This window comes from Papio anubis, chromosome X (genome assembly GCF_008728515.1).
Source record: "Papio anubis isolate 15944 chromosome X, Panubis1.0, whole genome shotgun sequence".
Lineage (NCBI taxonomy): Eukaryota > Metazoa > Chordata > Mammalia > Primates > Cercopithecidae > Papio > Papio anubis.
This window is the reverse complement of record NC_044996.1, coordinates 130,954,230-130,976,262: the sequence shown is the minus strand read 5'-3', so window position 1 is coordinate 130,976,262 and position 22,033 is coordinate 130,954,230. Positions and strand designations below refer to the sequence as shown.

Here is a 22,033-nt window from a genome sequence, read left to right as displayed (position 1 = left end):
GGGCTATAAGGTATTAACATGCTGGCTCCAGTGTATATTGACAGTTTTCCCAAGTGGTTGAAACAATTTACACTCACCTAGCACAATATGAGAGTTCCAATTGCTCCACATCCATGCCAACACTCATTGTCAGGTTGCTACTTTTTTCATTGTAGCCATTCAGATGAGGTTTACTGGTAGCTCACTGTGGTTTTAACTGGCATGTTCCTGATTACTAATGATACCAAGAAAACACCTTATCTCATGCTCAGTAGCCATTCAGTTGTCTTCTTTTGTGAAGTGCTTGATCCAAGTTTTTGCTCATTATTTTCTTACCCAAGCACAAGTCTAGATTTGAACTCTTTATCCAAGTACTCTATGTTGAGTTCTACATGATTTTAATAAACCAGTCTAATTAAGTTTATAGGTAATAATTTTTGCCTTTTTTGAAATTCTCTGTGGTGTTTTCAAAAGCAGTGGTTTTAAAAGGACCATTTTTTTTTTTCAAGAGCAGCATTCTATATGGTAGGAATTCTGTCTTGCATATATGATCAGAAGTAAGATAAAATCCCCCAGTTTAGTGGTTCAGATGAGATATCTGGGTTCAAGCCATATGAAGTTAGTTTTATTAACACACCTCTGATACCTCATCTATAAAATGGGGATCATAATAGGACCTGCCTCATAGTGTTGAGATCATTGGAGTTGACCTACATGAAGTTCTTTGGGTGATGCCTAGTACATAGAAAACCCTCATGAAGTTTGGCTATTGGTAACATTTTTGGGGTGTCATATTAGGCCCTCATTGTGTCCGTTAAGAGAAGGTTAGAACATTATCCAACACACTGGGGAAGCATTCACATGTTGATCTGGACCACTCAGACATAAACTGGGTGGACTGGGTCTGAATCTCCAGGCCTAGCTGTGTGAAATGACCACTGAAATGATTACTGAAGCCTGTTGTAAATGTACTTTCTGGTCCGTTTGGCTTTACAGACCCACCATATGCCTAATGGCTCTGTTGGTATATGAGTTAGGAGGGTTCAGGCCAAATTATACATATTCGTGACTGGCAAATTGTTCAGTCTGGCTCTGGGTAGAAACTAAAAGATTTAGAGGAAAAGAGTAGCTCCCTTTACAGGCAGCCCAAGACACAGGAGCACTTTAATAAAATAGAAACTTAGGTTCCACAAGAATCATCTTGTAAAATCTGCAGTACACTCCTATAAAGGTTATATATTCAAGGGCATCTAAGTGGCCAGAGAAAGCAAGTCAAATGTGACAGGAGAGGAAATTGCCTAAATAAGAGAACCTCCTCTCTGCCAGTAACTTACAGGGGGCCATGGGGTTTCTTTCTCATTAAGTCCATCTGCCTGGGCTGGGTGCCTGGCAGTGCTTCTGCTAATGAGAATCTGCTCTTCCTAATATTGGAAGAAATAAGTCTTCATCTCTACCTCTTTGCATGTGCCAGTGGCATGTCAGAAACAATTTTTCTGTGCATTTCAAGGCACGACCAAGTACGATTATTCAGTCATCCAGCTCCTTGGCCATTGGATGCAGAGGACAGAGAACAATGCTGACTGCCTGTCATTCTTCTGCTGAGTCACTGGATTTCAGAAGGGAATCAAATCCTTTATCAATCTATGCCATCAAGATATTAGCATCCCATAAATGCTTATGTGAAAATGTGCAATGATTTGCATCTGGCCATGATTTTTTTTAAACAATACATCATGTTATAGCTATATTAATTTCTTGTTATTATATATCCATATAGCATGTAATTGTTTTTATTTTGCTTAGTTTTTTTCAACTTTCCACTTCGTGAATTTTAAGAAATTGACATAAGAATTATTTGGCTCAAAGGAAAGATTGAGTCCTTTTGCATATTCTTATTGATCCGGTATGGTAGGCAGATTTCTAAAAATCCCCTTTCCCGTCAAGATTACACTCCCTTTTCCCCTAGAACCAGTGAGCTGATAAGATATCATTTCCATGATTGCATCATATTATATGGCACAGTTGACCCTAAAATAGGAAGATTATCTAGGTGGGCCAGATCTAATCAGACTATCCCCTAAAAACAGAGATATTTCTGGCAGAAGAGAAAGTCAGAGAGATTTGAAGCATAAGAGAGATTCAGCTGTGGCTTGAAAACAGAGGTGACCACAGGAGAAGGAATGTTGGCATCCTTAAGGGACTGAAAGAATCCCCTGGATGACAGTGATCAGGGAAACAGGTATGTTAGTTATGTAACTGCGAAGAACTAAATTCTGCCAATAATAGGAATAATAACCTTTGAAGAGGACTCCAAGCTCCAGGTGAAAACACAGCTGGTTGATGCATTTAATTTAGCATTGTGAGACACAAAACAAAACACTCAGCCATGATATGTCAGACTTCCAACCTACAGAAGTGAGCTAATACATGGGTGTTGCTTTATACCATTAAATTTCTGGTGATATGTTAGGTAGCAATAGAAAAGGAATATACCTGGTTTCTTCTCATTGCGTTATTTTAAATGGCCTGAGAAATACCAAGGGGTTAGCTTGCGTTATTTGAAATCATTGGGTTATTTCACTAGAAAGAGACTCCAATTGACACTATCATGCTGGTAATTATTGCAATATAACTGGAACAAGGAAGAAAGAATATCAAGTCTGCCAGTGCTATCATAAGAGTTCACCAGGTGCTGAGTTTGACAACCATTTTTCCTTCAAATTAGAATTATACCAGGAATGTGATTTGCTTTTCGAGCTCTCCTTTTATACTTGGCATATAGAGTGCTTCCCCATTCCTGTAACAACACGGGCAAGGTTCAGTAGTGCCATGACAGCTCCATCAATGCAATGGGAACATGTTGACATTACATGTCTTTGTCACAAAATCCATTATTAAAGCATACATAGCCTAGGTAACAATAAGGTGCGGCGGGCAGAGAAGTGGTGATTAAAATAATAAATAATTTGGCACTTCATGGCTATTCTACATGATTTTAATAAACCAGTCTAATTTTTAAGTTTATAGGTATTAATTTTTGCCTTTTTGTACCTTCTGTGCTTAAAAGCAGTGTTTAAAAGACCATTTTTTTTTCAAGAAGTCATATTCTGAAGTGTAAATTCTGCCCTAGTACATATCAGAAGTAAGATAAACCTCTGAAGTTAGGTCAGACAGAGACTGTAGTTCCAAGCCATGAAGGTTTTACATACTCTGATGTATTCCCATTCATAAAATGTAAACTAATATAAGGATCTCAGAAGTCCCAGCATGTTTGCATGGAAAGGATGGGTCCTGGGTGTGCTCAATGCAGAGCTGAAAAATAAGAAACTGTTGAGTAGAGAATACACTTCTCAGTTCCAGCAGTCCCTGGGAATAAATGCATCTGCAGTTTTCTACTCTGGTGTGGTCCACTTGCCTTGGCTCTGCTTCCTCAGCGATGTGCCACCAATCTTGCTGGATTTTCTCTACACTCCTGACCTCCTTTTGCTCCTTCTTCTTCTGTGGCCAGGAACAGAGCCCTTTCTGCCCTAAGGATAAGATTTTTTCAGAAAGATTTCCCCACAATAGTGCCCTCCCCAATACTGCTTTCCAAAGCACTCTCCCTCAACAGAGGTCACATCTCTTTGCTTTGCTTGGATGAGTCAGGGATAGACTAGTGGGATAGTCAAATTAAGAAATACAGTAGTTTTTCAGGAATAGGGAAATGGTCATGATTTTCATAAATGAATGGGGCACGTAGATGTTTAGAAAACCTCTTCAAAAGACTATGCTAAGTCAAAATATTATAATAGATATCTTTACAGAAAAGAGTGGTTTCATGACCTGCTACTAAATGAGATAAAGAAGGCATGGCAGTCTCTACAGCCAAATCTCAAAAATAAAAAGCCCAGGGTGGTGTCAAACTGGAGTGACGATTTTATTATCCTTGCTATTACAGTAAGTTTCTTTTGCTTACATAAGATTTTAGAGAATGGATTTCATTTTTCAAATTAAAAGCTTTAAAAAAAACTTGAAGGTCTTGTTCACCAAGCACAATTTTATTCTCACCTAAATGAGTGGTTCTAAATTATTCAGTATTACTCTGTCCTTAACATTCTGCTGGTCAAATGCTGATTTGAGGAAAGACAAACAGAATGAAATAATCAGTTCAGTATTGGCTTTTCAGTTTGATAAAAGCAATTTTATTTCATTGCTTATCTTCTGCCTTTCTAGTACTGAACTTCCTTAGTGCTAACACAGCACTTTTAATGGGTGTTGTAAATGCTTTCTGTTCATGGTTGAATCTCTGAAAACATAATACCTAATCCCTTCATCATTTTTAATATTTTTTAAATTATTATACTTTAAGTTCTAGGGTACATGTGCACAACGCAGGTTTGTTACATATGTATATCGCAGCCATGTTGGTGTGATGCAATCTATTAACTGTCATTTACATTAGGTAGATCTCCCAATGCTATCCCTCCTCCCACGCCTCCCCCACAATAGGACCGGTGTGTGATGTCTCTTCCTGTGTCCAAGTGATCTCAATGTTCAATTCCCACCTAAGGAGTGAGAAAAGTGGTGTTTGGTTTTCTGTTCTGCAATAGTTTGCTGAGAATGATGGTTTCCAGCTGCATCCATGTCCCTGGCCAAAGGACACAACTCATCCTTTTGATGGCTGCATAGTATTCCATGGTGTATATGTGCCACATTTTCTTAATCCAGTCTGTCACTGATGGACATTTCAGTTTGATTCCAAGTCTTTGTTATTAGAATAGGCGCTGCAATAAACATACGCGGTGCATGTGTTCTTATAGCAGCATGACTAATAACTTTTGGGTATATGGACAAATTGCAATGGATGTACAGTCAGTACTGGTATTTCTAGTTCTAGATCCTGAGGGACCGCCACACTGGCTTCACAATGGTTGAACCAGTTGCTGCGTCCCACCAACAGCGTAAAAGTAGCCCTGTTTTTCCACATCCTCTCCAACACCTGTTGTTTCCTTGACATTTTAATGATTGCCATTCTAACTGGTGTGAGATGAGTCTCATTGTGGTTTTGATTTGCATTTCTCTGATGGCCAAGATGATGAGCATTTTTCATGTGTCTGTTGGCTGTATGAATGTCTTCTTTTGAGAAGTCTGTTTATATCCTTTGCCCACTTTTTGATGGGTTGTTGTTTTTTTTCTTGTAAATTTGATTGAGTTCTTTATAGTTCTGATATACGCTTTGTCAGATGGATAGATTGCAAAAATGCCCTCCCATTCTGTAGGTTGCCTGTTCACTCTCATGTATTTCTTTTACTGTGCAGAAGCCTTTTAGTTTAATTAGATCCCATTTGTCAACTTCTTGCCTGGCTGTCACAGCTTTTGGTGTTTTTAGACATGAAGTCCCTGCCCATGCCTATGTCCTGAATGGTATTACCTAGGTTTTCTTCTAGGTTTTGCAGCTTGTGGGTCTTAACATTTAAGTCTCTAATCCTTGAATTAATTTTCATATATGAAAGGTGACCAGCTTCAGCTTTCACTTTTTATAGCTGTAGCCAATTTTGGCACTATTTACAAATAGAATCCTCTATTTTCTTTTTGTTTTTCCCTTTCTTGCTTAAGTCAGGTTTGTCAAAGATCAGATAGGCTAGATGTGTGTGGTTTTATTTTGCGGCTCTGTTCTGGTCCATTGGTTCATATCTCTGCTTCTGCACCAGTACCATGCTGTTTTGGTTACCGTAGCCTTGTAGTATAGCCTTCTTCTGAAGTCAGGTAGCGTGATGCCTCCTAGCGCTTTGTTCTTTCATGAGGATTGTCTTGGCAATGTGGGGCTCTTTCTGGCCCAAGGTATGAACGTTAAAGCAGTTCCCATCTCTGTGAAGAAAGTCATTGGTAGCTTAATGGGGATGCATTGAATCTATAAATTACATTTTTCCTCATTCTGTGAAGAAAGTCATTGTAGCTTTAATGGGGATGCATTAACCTTATAAATTACCTTGGGCAGTATGGTCATTTTCACAATAGTGATTCTTCCGATCCATGGAAAGCATGGTATGTTCTTCCATTTGTTTTGTGTCTCTTTATTTAATTTGAGCAGTGTGGTTTGTAAGTCTCCTCTGAAGAGGTCCTTGGCATCCCTTGTGTTGGATTCCTAGGTATTTTATTCTTTTGAAGCTATTGTGAATAGGAGTTCATTCATGATTTGGCTCTCTGCTTGTCTGTTACTGGTATAAGAATGTTTGTGATTTTTGCAACATTTGATTTGCATCCTGAGACTTTGCTGAAGTTGGGCTTATCAGTCATGAGATTTTGGGCTGTGACAATGGGGTTTTCAAATATACAATCATGTCATCCGTGACAATTTTCCTGACTTTTGTTTTCCTAACTGAGTAATGCGCTTTTCTTCTTCTGCCTGATTGCTCCCTAGCTTTCAGAACTTCCAACACTACATGAATAGGAGGGCAGAGAGAGGGAATCCCTGGTTCCTGTTAAGTTTTCAAAGGGAATGTTTCCCAGTTTTTGCTACCATTCAGTATGCTATTACAGGTTTGTCATAAATAGTTAGTATTATTTTGATACTTTCCATCAATACCAAATTATTGAGAGAGTTTTAGCATGAAGGTCATTAATTTTCCTTTTGTCAAAGGCCTTTTCTGCATCTATTGAGATAATCATGTGTTTTGTCTTTGGTTCTGTTTATATGCTGGATTACATTTATTGATTTATGAATGTTGAAATCAGCCTTGCATCCAGGGATGAAGCCCAATTTGATCATGCAGGATAAGCTTTTTGATGTGCTGCTGATTCACTTGCCAGTATTTTATTGAGGATTTTTGCATCGATGTTCATCAGGATATTGGCCAAAATTCTCTTTTTGTTGTGTCTCTGTGGGCTTTTGTATCAGGATGATGCTGGTTCTACAAAATGAGTTAGGAGACTCCATCTTTTCATTGATTGGAACAGTTTCAGAAGCTAATGGTACTGCCTCCTTGTACTCTGGCAGAATTCAGCTGTGAATCCACTATCCTGAATTTTTATGGTAGGCTATTAATTATTGCCACAATTTCACAGCCTGCTATTCATTCAGGATTCAACTTCTTCCCATTTGGCCTGGGAGGTGGGCGTCCAGGAAATTGTCCATTTCTTCTAGGTTTTCTGTAGTTTATTTATGAGGTGTTTATATAGCATTCTCTGATGGTATTTGTATTTCTGTGGGGGTTGGTGATGATATCCCTTATCATTTTTATTGCATTTATTGATTCTTTTCTCTTTTCTTCTTTATTAATTTGGTTAGGAAATGCATTTCATTAATTTTGAGATCTTTTTCAAAAACCAGCTCCTGGATTCATTGATTTTTGGAGGGTTTTTGTAGTTCTCTATCTCCTTTCTCAGTTCTGCTCTGTTTTAGTTATTTCCTTGCCTTCTGCTAGCTTTCGGATGTGTTTGTTTTTGCTTCTCTAGTTCTTTAATTGTGATGTTAGGGTGTCAATTTTAGATCTTTCCTGCTTTCTCTCGTGGGCAGTTAGTGCTATATAAATTTCCTCTCACACACTGCTTTAAATGTGTGTCCCAGAGATTCTTGTACATCTTTGTTTCATTGGTTTTAAAATATCTTTATTTGCCTTCATTTTGTTATGTACCCAGTAGCTTGGGTTCAGAGCAGGTTGTTCAGCTTCATGTAGTTGAAAGCAGATTGGAGTTTTAGTCCTGAGTTCTCGTTTCTTTTGCACTTTTCTGTGGTCTGAGAGAGTTTGTTATACTTTCGCCTTTTTGGCATTTGTTGAGGAGGCTTTTACTTCCAACTATGTAATAATTTTGGGAATAAGTGTGGTGTGGTGCTGAGAAGAAATGTGTATATTCTGCTGATTTGGGGGTAGAGAGTTCTGTAGATGCCCATTAGGTTTGCTTGGTGCAGAGTTGAGTTCAATTCCTGGATATCCTTTGTTAACTTTCTTGTTCCATTGATCTGTCTAATGTCAACATTGCTAGTATAAAGTCTCCCCATTATTATTGTATGTATTCACCCTTTGTGTCTCTCAAGGACTTTGCTTTATGAATTTTGGTGCTCCTGTGTTGGGGTGTGTATATAATTAGGATAGTTAGCTCTTCTTGTTTGAACTGATCCCTTACTATGTAATGGCCTTCTTTGTCTGTTTTGATCTTTGATGGTTTAAAGTCTGTTTTATCAGAGACTAGGATTGCAACCCCTGCTTTTTGATTTTTGTTTTCCATTTGCTTGGTAGATCTTCCTCCATCCCTTTATTTTGAGCCTATGTGTGTCTCTGGATATGAGATAGGTCTCTTGAATACAGCAAACTGATGGGTCTTGACTCTTTATCCAGTTTGCCAGTCTGTGTCTTTTAATTGGACCATTTAGTCCATTTACATTTAAGGTTAATATTGTTATGTGTGAACTTGGTCCTGTCATTGTGATATTACCTGGTTATTTTGCTCGTTAGTTGATGCAGTTTCTTCCCAGCATCCATGGTCTTTACATTTTGGCATGTTTTTGCAATGGCTGGTACCAGTTGTTCCTTTCCATGTTTAGTGCTTCCTTCAGGATCTCTTGTAGGGCAGGCCTGGTGGTGACAAAATCTCTCAGCATTTGCTTGTCTGTAAAGGATTTTATTTCTCCTTCACTTATGAAACTTAGTTTGGCTGGGTATGAAATTCTGGGTTGAAAATTCTTTAAGCATGTTGAATATTGGCCCCCACTCTCTTCTGGCTTGTAGAGTTTCTGCCGAGAGATCTGCTGTTTGTCTTATGGGCTTCCCTTTGTGGGTAACCCAATCTTTCTCTCTGGCTGCCCTTAACATTTTTTCCTTCATTTCAACTTCGCTGAATCTGACAACTCTGTGTCTTTGAGTTGCTCTTCTTGAGGAGTATCTTTGTGGCATTCTCTGTATTTCCTGAATTTGAATGTTGGCCTACCTTACTAGGTTGGGGAAGTTCTCCTGGATGATATCCTGCAGAGTGTTTTCCAACTTGGTTCCATTTTCCCCGTCACTTTCAGGCACACCAATCAGACATAGATTTGGTCTTTTCACATAATCCCATATTTGTTGGAGGCTTTGTTCATTTCTTTTTACCCTTTTTTCTCTACACTTCTCTTCTCGCTTCATTTCATTCATTTGATCTTCAATTGCTGATACTCTTTCTTGCAGTTGATTGAGTCAGTTACTGAAGCTTGTGCATTTGTCACGTAGTTCTTGTGTCATGGTTTTCATCTCTATCAGTTCTTTTATGGTCCTCTCTGCATTGATTATTCTAGTTATCCATTCATCCATTCTTTTATCAAGGTTTTGAGTTTCTTTGTGCTGGGTACATAGTTCCTCCTTTAGCTCTGAGAAGTTTGATCGACTGAAGCCCTCTTCTCTCAACTCGTCAAAGTCATTCTCCAGCCAGCTTTGATCCGTTGCTGGCGATGAGCTGTGTTCCTTTGGAGGGGGAGATGCGCTATGATTTTTTGAATTTCCAGCTTTTCTGCACTGCTTTTTCCCCATCTTTGTGGTTTTATCTGCCTTTGGTCTTTGATGATGGTGATGTACTGACAGGGTTTTGGTGTGGGTGTCCTTTCTTTTTGTTAGTTTTCCTTCTAACGGTCAGGACCCTCAGCTGTAGGTCTGTTGGAGTTTGCTTGAGGTGCACTGCAGACCCTGTTTGCCTGGGTATCAGCAGCAGAGGCTGCAGAAGATAGAATATTGCTGAACAGCGAGTGTTGCTGTCTGATTCTTGCTCTGGAAGCTTCATCTCAGAGGTGTACGCAGCTGTGTGAGGTGTGAGGTGTCGGTCTGCACCTAGTCGGGAATGTCTCCCAGTTAGGCTACTCAGGGGTCAGGGACCCACTTGAGCAGGCAGTCTGTCCATTCTCAGTTCTCAACTTCCGTGCTGGGAGAACCACTGCTCTCTTCAAAGCTGTCAGACAGGGACTTTTACATCTGCAGAGGTTTCTGCTGCTTTTTGTTTAGCTATGCCCTGTTCCCAGAGGTGGGGTCTACAGAGGCAGGCAGGCCTCATTGAGCTGTGGTGGGCTCCACCCAATTCGAGCTTCCCAGTGGCTTTGTTTACCTACTTAAGCCTCAGCAATGGCAGCCTTGCTGCCACCTTGCAGTTAGATCTCAGACTGCTGTGCCAGCAATGAGGGAGGCTCCATGGGCATGGGACCCTCCGGGCCAGGTGTGGGATATGATCTCCTGGTGTGCCGTTTGCTAAGACCCTTGATAAAATGCAGTATTAGGTGTGAGTTACCCGATTTTGCAGGTGTTGTGCATCTCAGTTTCCCTTGGCTAGGAAAAGGAACTCCCTTCCCCCTTGCACTTCCCAGGTGAGGGGATGCCTCACCCTGCTTCAGCTGTTGCTAGTCGGGCTGCACCCGTTGACCAGCACCAACTGGCCGACACGCCCTAGTGAGATGAACCTGACGTCTCAGTTGAAAATGCAGAAATCACATGTCTTCTGTGTCGCTCACGCTGGGAGCTGGAGGCTGGAGCTGTTCCTATTCAGCCATCTTGGGTGCCCCCCAAGCCTTCATCTTTATGTGAAGAACAATTTGATTTGTATCACGAATAAAGTTGTGGCCTGCACAACTTTACTATATGGTCATTAATGAGAAATGTTGGTTTTAAAGAACAGATGTGACTTCCATGATCCATATGAATAGCATAGGTAGGTGAAGATGAACAGAAACTCCATGTTTGCTCTGTGCATGGTTTGATTAATTGACTTGGGTAGACAAACGATGATTGGAGGGTGGAGGGTATATATTTCCTTGATTTGAGCCATAAACCTTTACATACAGATCAAAGTGTCTAATACACAGTCTTCCTTTCCTTATACTAGTAAAGGTGAGAATTTAGTTGATGCCTTCATTTTCCTCTTCTCCATTCCTGATGGCTGCACATCATTCATATTTTTATTGGGTTCTATTTCCCAGTATCTTCCTCTGGGATGGATTATCTACTTATCAGTAGAAAACTGAGAAAATTATGGAGAAATGACAGTAAACTCTATTTTCTCTCCTTTCTTCTGAGCCCATAATTAGACACCATGCCCAAATATACATGCAAATGGCAGAGCCATTTTTCAAAGCAAAATACTTTGAACATAGATCCAAACAAAACATAACTCTAATTCATTATCTCACCTCTTTGCAATTAACCTAAAGGAAAAACCAGAGCAAGAACACACCACAGCTTTTGGAAGAGTCCACTTGGGGCTTGCTGGACTTGGTGCATCATTAGATAATTTGCTTTCCCACAGAGTGAGATGATGTGCCTTGAACAATAATTAAAGGGCTTTCATCTGTTGGGTTAATTAAAACTGCCCATTTGTTTGCCTATTCCCATGCTTTGCTGTCTTCCTTGTATAATACCTCCATTGATCCTCTGTGAGCTGAGAAGTATCACAAATTTAGTCTACAAAAAAATAGCTCTTCTACCTTCCAACCTGACTGACAAATACATCATTAAAGCCCTCCCTCTGGAAAAAGTAGAAACAGTTGGACAGTGCTCCAGAAGACCATGACTAAGTAGTTAGGGAGGGGAATTACATTATCATAAGAAATAAAAATAGCCAATTTAATTGCATGCCAATTATGTACCAAGTCCTGTTCTAAAAATGATTTCTACATATTATGTTATTTAATGCTTAACACAACCCCATATGGTGAATATACTGCTATTATATATGAAGAAATTCAAGCCTACAGAGATTAATTATCTAGACTTAGACTGCATAGCCAGTAAGTGGCAGGGACAAGATGAGAACTTAGAGATTTATAATTCTGTAGCCATGTGCATTATGGTTCCATTCTAGGTTCCTTTAATGGGCACAAAATGCTGTACTTGTATTGACTGCTTACTTGGTACTGGGTATTGTTCTGAATTCTTTACCTGATTACTCTTTTAATTAACTCATGTAATCAAACAAAAAATGAGGTAGGGACTATTACTATTCCATTTTATAGTTTCATAAACTGAGGTAAGTGAACCTCAATAACTTGCTATCTTCAGAAAGGACGTATGGCAGAGCTAGAATTTGAATTCAGAAAATCTCCAAAGACTGCACTTTTAACTGCAACTTCTCCTTGTATCACTAAATAACTAATTCAAACCTTTCTTGTGATAGGAAGTCAGCAAAGTAAACTTAATTTGAGGAGCCAGTCTCAGTCTCATACCAGTCCAGTGGACTTGAAAGAGGATAACTGGGATGTGCAGGTAGACATACGATAGAGAAGACTTAGGGTGATATAGTCGAGAGTGGGAGTTTAACAAAGGTAGAGAGAATCAATTAGTGGAGCAGGGTGTGCATCCCAGTGGCAATAATCTCACAGCTTTACCTAGGGAGGCACGATCCTTTAATTGTGTTAAAAATAAGAAGTGACTGTTTACTCTGGGCTTCCACTTTCCCTTCTTGCCATATGTGTCCCAGGACATTGTAAAAGACAGTGACAGCCACCTTGGGTCAGGGTTTTACAACTGCAAAACCTGATTAAATCAGGCAAAATAGGTCAACATTCCGCCTTCACATTAGCTGTACAGAGCCTGACACAGGGAAGCATGAACAGATGTTGGGCAGTGCACAGAGGGATCCAAAAGCATCTAATTAAACACAGAGAAAAGTGCAGAAGGAACCAGGAGAGTTACAAGCTCAGGGTTCACCTTGGTACAGGGAGATTCAGGAGCCAAGAACCATTGGAAGGAACACCAATGTGGGCGCCCCAGAACACATTTGTCCCAAACATTTGTCTTCAACTGTGGGGTTGAGAGATGCATGAATTTAAGCTAAAGGCTGATTTCAATCATGATTATAATAGTTTGTATAACATGTTAAATTTACAAATGACTTTCCCACCCATTGTATTATTAATTTCCAGAGCAGCCTTCAAAGACAGGCAGGAGTAGATCTCCTTTACAAAGGAGGCAACTAAATGTCCAAGCCCTACCACCAGTGCTTGGCAGTACCAGAGTCGGAATCCATTTCTTATAACTCCCAGTCCGTGTATACATAAGGCTGAAAGGGCAATTTGGAGAAAGGGAAAACAGGAGACCAATGGGACCCTGCTAATAGAGGAAAACATGCTACAAGTCAGGAGAATAGGTATTAAGAGAAAAATGGTAGGAAGCTAAGGAAAAACACCATTTATTTAAGGTAAAGATGGATGGATGTTTGTGGTTATGTAGACGAAGAAGCATTCACGTTTATGTGGTCATTTATCTAGTCAGATCATGGGAAGGAACATAAAAATGGTGGCTTTTGAGACGGCTAGGATATTCTTAGGGAGAAATGAAGTAGAGATAATTTTAAGGTGAAAGAGATAGCTTGAATGAATGTAAAAAAGTAGAAATTAAGGGCATAGATGAAGAAAAATGAATTGTCCAATTTAAGTATTGCAATGGATATGTAAAAGGAAATAGTGAAAAACAAAGCTGGAAAGGTTGGAGGATAATATCATAGAATCCTTTAAATGCCAGGCTAAACAGTCTGATCTTAATTCATTAGGCTTTGAAAAGCCAACAATAGTTTATAACATGGAAGTAACATAATGTTTGCTTCATGGAATTCTTGTGAGATTTTAATGAAAAGTTGATGCAAAAATGCTTTGTAAAAATATTTAATAAATTAATATAATTATATTCATTCGTTTATTTAACAAGTACTTATTGAGAGCCTATTATTTATTAGGCATGGTCTAGGCATTTTACACAAACAAATAAGACTTATCACTATGCACTGAAGCTTGCAGTCTAGTGGGGAAAATGAACATTTAAATAAATATCTCGTACTCGAAGGTAAGTGTACATATGATATTATGAAAATACAGAGGGTTTGATGAACTCTTCCTGGAAGAATCACAGGGGAAATGATATTTGAACTAAATCTTGAATGAACATAGATCTAAATAAAGTGACTAAAATTATTAACTTCTAGAAGAAAACAGCAGGGAAAGTCTTTGAGACATTGGGTTAGAGAAAGTCTTCTCAGATCACAAAAAAGCACAAACCATTAAAAAATGATAAAATAGACTATTAAAATTAAACTAACATTTAAGAAAATGCAAAAGCAAGCCATATACTTGGAGAAGATATTTGTAAGACTGATATCTGACATAACTGAATAGAATGCTTATATCCAAAACACAAAAAAGAGCTCTTAAAATTCAGCAACAAGGGAAAGAACCCAGTAAAACAATGGGCCAAAAAATTTCAACAGACCCTGCCAAAGAAGGTATACAAATGGCCAATTTAGCTTAATTTAACTTAAATTTAACAATTTAATGCTCAATATCATTAGTACTAGGTTAATGCAAAATAAAATCATGAGATATCATTATACACCTACTAGAATAGTTAATGTTTAAAAGAATGATTAAATCTAATGTTGGTGAGAATGTGGAGTAACTGAAATCCTCATGCACTTCTGGTGGAAATGCAAAATGTTTAAAAATAATGTGGTAGCAAATTATAAAATTAAAAAATATGGCTGGGTGCAGTGGCTCACGCCTGTAATCCCAGCACTTTGCAAGACCGAGGTGGGTGAATCATGAGGTCAAGAGATTGAGACCATCCTGACCAACATGGTGAAACCCCATCTCTACTAAAAATAGAAAAATTAGCTGGGCGTGGTGGCACGTGCCTGTAGTCCCAGCTACTCTGGAGGCTGAGGCAGGAGAATTGCTTGAACCCAGGAGGCAAGGTTGCAGTGAGCCGAGATTGCACCACTGCACTCCAGCCTGGCGACAGAGCGAGACTCCATCTCAAAAAATAATAAGAAGAAATAAAATATACTTACCATGTAACACAATGATCCTATTCCTAGGTATTTACCCAAGAAATATTAAAATATACATCTACACAGAGATTTGTATATGAATGTTCAGAGTAGTATTTTTTTTACAATATTCCCAAATACACAACCCAAATTCCATCAGTAGTAGAATGACTATGAATACTGTAGTGTATCTATACTATGAACTTTAAGAATGTAAGGACTGGTGGTGATCATTAAATATATGTGTACCTACAGAACTAAAACTAAATTATGGCTATAAAGAAGAAAACATAGTAAATAATGGCTTTATGTTCTGACAATGCAGATACAGTACATCTAGCAAGAATTAGAGAAGGAGAAGAATAAACTCACAACCTTGTAATTTAAAAAAGTTAAGCCACTGTAGGGGGGGCGGAGCAAGATGGCCGAATAGGAACAGCTCCAGTCTCCAACTCCCAGCGCCAGCGACACAGAAGACCCGTGATTTCTGCATTTTCAACTGAGGTACTGGGTTCATCTCACTGGGGAGTGCCGGACGATCGGTGCTGGTCAGCTGCTGCAGCCCGACCAGCGAAGGAGGCAGGGCGCAGGCATCATTTCACCTGGGGCTGTTAAGGGGGAAGGGAATCCCTTTTCCTAGCCAGGGGAACTGAGACACACAACACCTGGAAAATCGGTAACTCCCACCCCAACATTGCTTTAAGCAAACAGGCACACCACAGGAGATCATATCCCACACCTGGCCGGAGGGTCCCATCACCACGAGCCTCCCCTCATTGCTAGCACAGCAGTTCGTGATCTACCGCAAGGCAGCATGGTTGGGGAGGGGCTCGGCCATTGCTGAGGCTTGGGTGAACAAAGCTGCTGGGAAGCTCCAACTGGGTGGAGCTCACAGCAGCTCAAGGAAACCTGCCTGGTCTCTCTGTAGACTCCACCTCTGGGGACAGGGCACAGCTACACAACAACAACAAAGCAGCAGAAAACTCCTCTGCAGACGAAATCCACTCTTGGCCTGGACAGCTTTGAAGAGAGCAGTGGAGCTCCCAACACGGAGGCTGAGATTCGAGAACGGGACAGACTGCTCGCTCAAGTGGGTCCCTGACCCCTGAGTAGCCTAACTGGGAGACATCCCCACTAGGGGCAGTCTGACACCCCACACCTCACAGGGTATACCCCTCTGAGAGGAAGCTCTCCAGCAAGAATCAGACAGGTACACTCTGTTCAGAAATATTCTCCTCATCTTCTGCAGCCCTGCTGCTGATACCTGTGGCAAACAGGGGTCTGGAGTGGACCTCAAGCACCCCTAACAGACTCCATAGCTGAGGGTCCTGACTGTTAGAAGGAAAACTATCAAACAGGATGACACCTACACCAAAACCCATCAGTACATCACCATCATCAAAGACCAGAGGCAGATAAACCACAAAAGATGGGGAAAAAGCAGGGCAGAAAAGCTGGAAATTCAAAAAATAAGAGCACATTCCCCTCGCAAAGGAGCGCAGCTCATCGCCAGCAATGGGATCAAAGCTGGACGGAAATGACTTGACTTCCAGATGAGAGAAGAAGGTTTCTCAGTCCATCAAATTTCTTAGAGCTAAAGGAGGAATTACGCATCTGTTTGTTGTTCAAAAAATCTTGGAAAAAAAAAGTGGAAGAATTGACTGCTAGACTAATTAATGCAGAGAAGGTCATAAACTAAATGAAAGAGATGAAAACCATGACACGAAATAATGTGACAAATGCACAAGCTTCAGTAAACTCCACTCGGAACTGGAAGAAAGAGTATCAGCCATTGAGGATCAAATGAATGAAATGAAGCGCAGAAGAGAACCAAAAGAAAAAAAGAAGAAAAAAGAATGAACAAAGCCTGGTAAGAAGTATGGATTATGTAAAAAAGACCAAATCATTGGCCTGATTGGGGTGCCTGAAAGTGAGGGGGGGAAAATGGAACCAAGTTGGAAAAACACTCTTCAGGATATCATCCAGGAGAACTTCCCAACCTAGGGCAGGCCAAGCCAACATTCAAATCCAGGAAATACAGAGAACGCCACAAAGATACCCTCAGAAGAGCAACTCCAAGACACATAATTGCCAGATTCACCAAAGTTGAAATGAAGGAAAAATCTTAAGGGCAGCAGAGAGAAAGGTCGGTTACCCACAAAGGGAAGCCCATCAGACTCACAGCAGAGATCTCTCTGAGCAGAAACCTCCAAGCCAGAAGAGAGTGGGGCCAACATTCAGCATTCTTAAAAGAATTTTAAACCCAGAATTTCATATCCAGCCAAACTAAGTTTCATAAGTGAAGGAGAAATAAAAATCTTTTACAGATAAGCAAATGCTTAGAGATTTTGTCACCACTAGGCCTGCCTACAAGAGACCCCTGAAGGAAGCATCAACATGGAAAGCAACCGTACCAGCCATTGCAAAACATGCCAAAATGTAAAGACCATCGAGGCTAGGAAGAAACTGCATCAACTAATCTATGCAAAATAAATCCAGTTAATATCATAATGGCAGGATCAAGTCTACACATAAATAATCTTAACCTTAAATGTAAATGGACTAAATGCTCCAATGAAAAGACACAGACTGGCAACCGGATAAAGAGTCAAGATCCATCAGTCTGCTGTATTCAGGAGACCCATCTCACATGCAGAGACACATAGGCTCAAAATAAAGGGATGGAGGAAGATTTACTACAAAATGGAGAACAAAAAGCAGGTTGCAATCCTTAGTCTCGATAAAATAGACTTTAAACCATCAAAGATCAAAAGAGACAAAGAAGGCCATTACATAATGGTCAAGGATCAATTCAACAGGAAGAGCTAACCATCCTAAATATATATGCACCCAATACAGGAGCACCCATTCATAAAGCAAGTCCTTAGGGGAGACTTACAAAAGAGACTTAGACTCCCATACAATAATAATGGGAGACTTCAACACTCCACTGTCAACATTAGGACAGATCAACGAGACAGAAAGTTAACAAGGATGTCCAGGAATTGAACTCATCTCTGCAGCAAGCAGACCTAATAGACATCTATAGAACTCTCACCCCAAATCAACAGAATATACATCTTCAGCACCACATCGCACTTACTCCAAAATTGACCATATAATTAAAGTAAAGCACTTCTCAGCAAATGTACAAGAACAGAAATTATAACAAACTGTCTCTCAGGACCACAGTGCAATCAAACTAGAACTCAGGACTAAGAAACTCAATCAAAACCGCCAACTACATGGAAACTGAACAACCTGCTCCTGAATGACTACTTCTGGGTACATAACGAAATGAAGGCAGAAATAAAGATGTTCTTTGAACCAATGAGAACAAAGATACAACATACCAGAATCTCTGGGACACATTTAAAAGCAGTGCAGAGGGAAATTTATAGCACTAAAATGCCCACAAGAAAGCAGGAAAGATCAAAATTGACACTCTAACATCGCACTAAAAAAAAGAACTAGAGAAGCAAGAGCAAACACATTCCAAAGCTAGCAGAAGGCAAGAAATAATCCAAGATCAGAGCAGAACTGAAGGAGATAGAGACAGAAAAAAACCCTCCAAAAAAATCAATGAATCCAGGAGTTGGTTTTTGAAAAAGATCAACAAAATTCGATGACCACTAGCAAGACTAATAAAGAAGAAAAGAGAGAAGAATCAAATCGGGACGCGACTAAAATGATAAAGGGGATATCACCACCGACCCCACAGAAATACAAACTACCATCAGAGAATAGGGGTATAAACACCTCTACGCAAATAAACTGGAAAAACCTTAGAAGAAATGGATAATTTCCTGACACTTACACTCTTCCAAGCATCAAACCAGGAAGAAGTTGAATCCTCTGAATAGACCAATAGTGGCTCTGAAATTGAGGCACCACTAATAGCCTACCAACCAAAAAGTCCAGGACCAGATGGATTCACAGCTGAATTCCTACCAGAAAGAAGGAGGAGTTGGTACCATTCCTTCTGGAAACTATTCCAATCAATAGAAAAGAGGGAATCCTCCCTAACTCATTTTTATGAGGCCAACATCATCCTGATGCCCAAAGCCTGGCAGAGACACACAAAAAAGAGAATTTTGTGACCAATATCCCTGATGAACATCGATGCAAAAAATCCTCACAAAATACTGGCAAAACCGATTCAACAACACATCAAAAGCTTATCCACCATGATCAAGTGGGGTTTCATCCCTTGGGATGCAAGGCTGGTTCAACATTCAGAAATCAATAAACATAATCCAGCATATAAACAGAACCAAAGACAAGAACCATGATATCTCTTGCTAATAGATGCAGAAAAGGCTTTTGACAAAAATTCAACAGCCCTTCATGCTAAAAACGCTTCAATAAATTCGTATTGATGGAACGTGAATTCCTCAAAATAATAAGAGCTATTTATGATAAAACCCACAGCCAATATCATACTGAATGGGCAAAACTGGAAAAATTCCTTTGAAAACTGGCACAGTTATTGTGGGATGCCCTCTCACCAATTCTATTCAACATAGTGTTGGAAGTTCTGGCTAGGGCAATTAGGCAAGAGAAAGAAATCAGGGGTATTCAGTTAGGAAAAGAAGAAGTCAAATTGTCCCTGTTTGCAGATGACATGATTGTATATTTAGAAAACCCCATTGTCTCAGCCCAAAATTTTAAGCTGATAAGCAACTTCAGCAAAGTCTCAGGATACAAAATTAATGCAAAAATCACAAGCATTCTTATACACCAATAACAGACAAACAGAGCCAAATCAAGGAATGAACTTCCATTCACAATTAAGCTCAAAGAGAATCAAATACCTAGGAATCCAACTTTACAAGGGATGTAAAGGACCTCTTCAAGGAGAACTACAAACCACTGCTCAGTGAAATAAAAGAGGACACAAACAAATGGAAGAACATACCATGCTCATGGATAGAAGAATCAATATCGGAAAATGGCCATACTGCCCGGGTTGTAATTTATAGATTCAAATGCCATCCCCATCAAGCTACCAATGAAAGTTTCTTCACAGAATTGGAAAAACTGCTTTAAAGTTCATATGGAACCAAAAAAGAGCCCGCGATTCCAAGACAATCCTAAGTCAAAAGAACAAAGCTGGAGGCATCACGCCACCTGACTTCAAACTATACTACAAGGCTATGAAAATCAAAACAGCATGGCAATTGGTACCAAAACAGAGATATAGACCAATGGAACAGAACAGAGTCCTCAGAAATAATACCACACATCTACAGCCATCTGATCTTTGACAAACCTGAGAAACAAGAAATGGGGAAAGGATTCTATTTAATAAATGGTGCTGGGAAAATTGGCTAGCCATCAGTAGAAAGCCAAACTGGATCTTTTTCCTTACTCCTTATACTTAAAATTAATTCAAGATGGATTAGAGACTTAAATGTTAGGACCTAATAATTCATAAAAATCCTAGAGGAAAACCTAGGTAGGTACCATTCGTGACATAGGCATGGGCAAAGACTTCATGTCTAAAAACACCAAAAGCAACGGCAGCAAAGCTAAAATTGACAAATGGGATCTAATTAAACTAAAAGAGGCTTCTGCACAGCAAAAGAAACTACTCATCAGAGTGAACAGGCAACCTACAGAATGGGGAGAGAAAATTTTTGCAATCTACTCATCTGACAAAGGGCTAATATCCAGAACCTACAAAGAACTCCAAATAAATTTACAAGAAAAACAAACAACCCCATCAAAAGTAAAGGATATGAACAGACATTTCTCAAAAGAGGACATTCATACAGCCAACAGACATATGAAAAATGCTCATCATCACTGGCCATCAGAGAAATGCAAATCAAAACCACAATGAGATACTCATCTCTACACCAGTTAGAATGGCTTATCATTAAAAAGTCAGGAAACAACAGGTGCTGGAGAGGATGTGGAGAAATAGGAACACTTTTACACTGTTGGTGGATTGTAAACTAGTTCAACTTCATTATGGAAAACAGTATGCATGCATTCCTCAAGGATCTAGAACTAGATGTACCATATGACCCAGCCATCCCATTACTGGGGATATACCCAAAGGATTATAAATTATGCTGCTATAAAGACATGCACACGCATGTTTATTGCAGCACTATTCACAATAGCAAAGACTGAATCAACCCAAAGTCCATCAGTGACAGATTGATTACGAAAATGTGGCACATATACACCATGGGAATACTCATGCAGCCATGTGATGAGTTTGCAACCTTTGTAGGACATGGATGCAGCTGGGAAACCATCATTCCCGCAACCATCACAAGAACAGAAAACCAAACAATCGCATACCTCTCACCATAGGTGGAACTGGAACAACGAAAGATCACTTGGACTCGTAAAGCGTGGAACATCACACAATAATCGGGCCTATCATGGGGAGGGGAGGGGAGGGATTGCATTGGGAGTTATACCTGATGTAAATGACGAAGCTGATGGGTGCAGCAGACTAACATGGCACAAGTATACACATATGTAATAAACCTGCATGTTATGCAATATGTACCTACAACTTAAAGTATAATAATAATAAATAAATTAAAAAAAAAAAAAAAAGTTAAGCCACTGTAAATTAATTGTATTTTTAATGTTGAGAGATTATAATAACTTTTAAAGTATATAAAGTCCAAAATGCAATACATGATATTTCTTCCTAATATTTAAGTTTGCTCTGACCTGCCTAATCTGACTCCAGATATTCCTAAGTCTTCTTCCCTACCGCTCATCAGGATACATGGATTTTTACTGCTTACTCTAAAAAACATGGAGCTTAAAAATGTTAAGCAGATATAAAAAGTGATTTTCTACTTAAAGTATAATAATAATAATAAAGTGATTTTCTAAAAGTTGATCATTAAAATACTTCATTGTTCTGAATTAGTTGACAACAATGAAATAATTGCTCAATGCAAAAATTCTAGGTAAGCCAAAAAAGTACCAAGTTACAGATTCATATGACAAATAATATTCCAGCCCAGGTAGTATTGTGTTGCATACATTAAAGCTTAATAGGAATATTTTAGTTTCTGATTATCACAGGACTACTGAACTAATCATCTTCAATAATTAATGAAACATTGGTGCAAGGAAAACAAAATCTAAACACACCATAATTACTACAGGGAAATCTTTGATGAAATATTATAATATATAATAAATAACAATTTTGAAAGCTTTTTCAAACTGTGTTTTAATCATGTTTGCCTCCATTAAGCTGCTAAGTTAATTAAACAGGCAAATCAACTTGAGACAAGGAAATTGATTTTCTACATAGGACACTCTCAACAGA

The 22,033-nt window shown here is 39.3% G+C and overlaps 1 protein-coding gene across 4 annotated transcripts in view; it reads left to right on the top strand.

Moving 5' to 3' along the window:
- GLRA2 (glycine receptor alpha 2) overlaps positions 1-22,033 on the top strand; it is a 231,225-nt gene that overhangs the window by 119,682 nt on the left and 89,510 nt on the right. The gene's annotated exons all lie outside the window — the stretch shown is intronic.